We start from the raw sequence: 4004 nt of genomic DNA on the forward strand, positions 1-4004 counted from the left end.
GCTTGGTTCGAGTTACGTGAAGCACACTGTATATACCGGATCGACGTAGTTTTGTTTGGAGTTGTGGAGCTCGGGCATCACACTGCCCGACGACCGCCGAGTGCAGCTACTGCTGTTGTAGTCGACGATTGGCATTCTGCCCGTCTGCCACCTCGTCCTGGGCCCGCGCCGTCTACCGTCGCGTCCCAGTACCGGCCTGCGATGGGCATCCGAGCCCTTTCACCAGCCCCTTCGACGCCTCCCGAGGCGCATTTCTTGTACATCTCAGCGCCGGAGGGCGCTCCTAGTCACCACGATGTCGTCATAGACGCCGTCGAGATGTCACCGGTGCTGACAGCGTGCTGTACCTGCAGCACCTCAGCGGCAGCAGGTAAATGGTGTGTGTGCGGTCCCAGGCGCACGCCAGCAAAGTTATCTAGACTCGCAGACTCCGTAAGCGCGCGCGTACCTCGAATTTTAGCGCGAACGGTACTCGCGACTTTTATGTCAGCAGTCGCGCACCCCGGTAGCTTCGGTGGCCCACCACCACCTAATTTCCAAACCGGATGTCTTGCTCCTTGCACGTGATGCAGGCGCGATGGAGAAAGTGTCGTTACAAGTCTCGTCAGTGTTCCGCGAGGAAGGATGGGAGGCCGCGAATTTACAGAGCTCGTGTCTCGTTTCACCTCAGATCTCCCGCGGCTTAACTGCACGAAAGCGCAATAAATCATGCGCCCAATCACAGGCAGCGAAGTGTAGGAACGTGCGTGCGGGATGAACCCTGGCGCATCCCCGGGAACTGGCGGCATCCCAGGAGAATTCTACACAACAGTGTGGCCCCACATCCAACACGCTCTTGTAGCAACTTTGAACGCTGTGTTAAAAGGAAAGTTCATCCCGCGTTCTTTGGCCGCGGTCGTATAACGCTCCTCCAGAAAACAGGCGCGGACAGGCGCAATACGTCAGGCTGACGACCTATTACGCCGCTTAACGTAGATTATAAGATCCTTACAGGCCTCCTTGCCGCCCGAGCCAACCGCGTTCTAGCGAAGCTAATTAGCTCCCACCAATTTTTTTCGCTGCTGGGCCGCACTATCTTCGGTCCGTTGAGCCTTATATTTGACCTGATTCCTTACACCAACAATCGCGAGGGTAGCGGGGTTATTCGCCCCGAGAATGAACACTGGTGCCGCTGCAATCGCTCCAGTGTGACGTCACGGCAAGGACCCGTCAGCCTGCCTGCCGGCGTGCTGGCTGTTTTCGTTCGTTTTCGCGCGCTAATTCGCAGTCATGGTGACTTACTTCTCAGTGCCGCAGTGAAAATCACGTAAAAAAGCCGGTGTTAGCTTCCACTTCTAGCCGAAGTCGTCAAAAATGAAGAAGGCTTGGTTGATTAAATTGCAAATGGGGAAGCAACTGTCCGCGTCGGCTGTTGTGTGCAGCAAGCATTTCAAATAGGAAGACTTTGTGTAGCCGGTTTACAAGATACTAGGTGGGTTCTGTACCGAGCTTTTCCGGACTGGTTGTTAGCGATTCTCTTTATAATTATCAGGTCACATGTACAGGAAGCTGGTGCCGGAAGCTATTCCATCCGTCAATCTTCCTGTGCGTCCAAGTGATGGAAGCCATCGCACCTGGGATTGACGAGGCGGCGGCGTAAGTCAGTCACATCTTCTTCTAGCTGTCCTTCGCTCCATTTTACGTCATTGAATGTTCAGGCGTTTATTTAAACCACGCGAAGTGACAGAAATTGGGTTCTGCGGTAGCCAAACGACTGAGATGGTTCAGCCGTGGCGATTCTTCTAGTCGCGTGTCAAACTACTACGAGAAAGCTGTTCTCGTGCTCGATCATGCAGGAAAACTTGATGTAACATGCAAAGCGCCATTGCGTGTATGGAAACAACGCCAGTTTTTCCAGCCACCGCGTAGATAGATATTTGCCGGGGTACGGCGCGCGAGCTTTGGGACGAGCCCCGCGGGGCCCTGTCTTGGCTGCATTCCCGACATGTACTGTGCTGTGCTTTAAGAGTACCCCCGAGATGTACAGCTGGTCAGTGCTATTTTCTTCTGAGAGAATTCCCGGAATGTGTTAACTAGACCTTCATTGTTGCAGCGGTGTTTATTTAGGCGATTCCCCGTACCACTTTGATTAAAATTCCAGGTGACAGAGGTGTTCCCGCAAGATACTATCAGCTCTGCACACGCACTGACACATTGGCAGCACACGAAAACGGGACCAGCAGAGAAGTACGACCACCGTTCCAATGGAATCTGTTGCACGATCAGACGAGGAGGTGGTACACATGGCGTTTGACGATAAGTTTGCAGTCCATCACACCCATGTGAAGATTCATGTTGCTATGGCTGAGCTTGCTGTAGGGCGTATACAAAATACAAGACCCTCCTTTTGGTAGAAAAAAGACTGCATTGTGCTTAGCGCTATCCATGAAACAGTACTGCACGAAAATACCTAGGCGCAAAGCATTATAAATGGTCAGCTTTAGCCCCTCACCATTGGTGTTGATCAAAGCAACGTGATGCTGCCCCAAAGTAATCATACGCCACTGACAGCTGGGATGAGTGACCACTTGGTACAATATATCAAGTCACAGGTATTATTACCTCAGTAACTGCACAAAAAATCTCTTCTGCCCACTCGCACCACCTCACCTAGTAGAAAATGACATCTGAGCGAAACTACATCGGTTATTACTGAGAACTGTCTTCTGGCCCTAGAAAAAGGCACCGAAAGATGTGGCCTATTTAAAACAAGGGCACTTTCTTTGTCCTCATCACGTGACACTCAATAAATTCTTTGCAGTATTCAGTAATCCGCAAAAAAAAGTTTTCAATATGTGTGGAAATTTAGTAACAACCCTGTAGATGCACATAGTATATTAGATGACACAGATTAGGTCGACTGTTTCGTTCAATGCTTTTTCAATGCATTTAATGCTTTCAATTTTTCTTTCATTGCTTTAACAGTTCTGACCGAGAGTCTGGACCATCACGCAGCAAGTTGAGAAGGTACTGAACACTTTCGTTTTTCACATGCAGCTGGTTTTTTACATTGCTTGTATTTTTTCTTCCATATTTTTTCTTCCATATTTTTTCTTCCATAGGTTACCGTGGAGGTGCAGAACCTTCGCAAAGATGCTCGAATCCAAATTAACACAACAAATGACATTTTCAAATGAGAACAGCTCATAATTATTTCCAAAATTTCAGATGAAAATGGATTGCTTGTGCTCACAGGGATATGATCTTTTGAGCTGTTTTACAACATCACGGAATTGTTCACAGAAGCACGTGTTTTGCAGACAAACCGCAGTTTCTGTATAAGTAAAGATGATGCTGTCCTATTAATATTGCCACGTATCATTGTAGTGTTTGTTCGTTCACGCTCAAGGCTGCAGGAAAGGGTTGTTATCACTTTTGTTCGTGGCGCGAGAAGCGACCAGACTAATCTCGATTGATCGCAGCCATGAAGGGCTGCATCTAGGTTTTTCTAGATTACTGTAGATGATCTTGTCCTGTTATCTGGAAGTTTCCTTGCCGCCTTTAAATTGAGCGATGCCGCGAGCGGCGGACATTCGTAGTTCGACGACCGCCGAGCACGCCTGTTGCTTACGCCGCCGCCGAGTGATTCAGTTCTTTTGAGGGCGCAAGTCAGCCCAAATAAAGAGCTTCGTTTGCAAGTATTTCTGGTGTCTTCCTGACCGCTGGACTGCCGTCACTACAACGTGACATCTGGTGGAGGTGCTGGGTAGCCTCCCATGTTCCGGACACCCCCTACAAGTCGAGACGCCAGCCCTTTGAGTCATCTACCGCAGGACCTGAGTCCAGTCCACCGCGCAAGCCGACGCCTGCAAGGGGACGCACCTGAGTTCGGGACCCTGCCGGACCCTACCCGGAAGCGGAAGCAAGTACCAACGTCCATCATGACCTTGCCCCAGACGACCACTCCAATCATTCTGCAGCAGCCCCGGGTGCCACCAACCTTCGACGCTTCGCCTGGCGCCGAC

The 4004-nt window shown here is 50.3% G+C and overlaps 1 pseudogene; it reads left to right on the plus strand.

Moving 5' to 3' along the window:
- Positions 1-1269: 1269 nt before the first annotated feature.
- On the plus strand, positions 1270-3189 carry LOC149344999 (uncharacterized; annotated as a pseudogene).
- The last annotated feature ends 815 nt before the right edge of the window (positions 3190-4004 follow it).

The sequence above is a fragment of the Amblyomma mixtum genome, chromosome 5, assembly GCF_055824585.1.
Source record: "Amblyomma mixtum isolate Tamu chromosome 5, ASM5582458v1, whole genome shotgun sequence".
NCBI lineage: Eukaryota > Metazoa > Arthropoda > Arachnida > Ixodida > Ixodidae > Amblyomma > Amblyomma mixtum.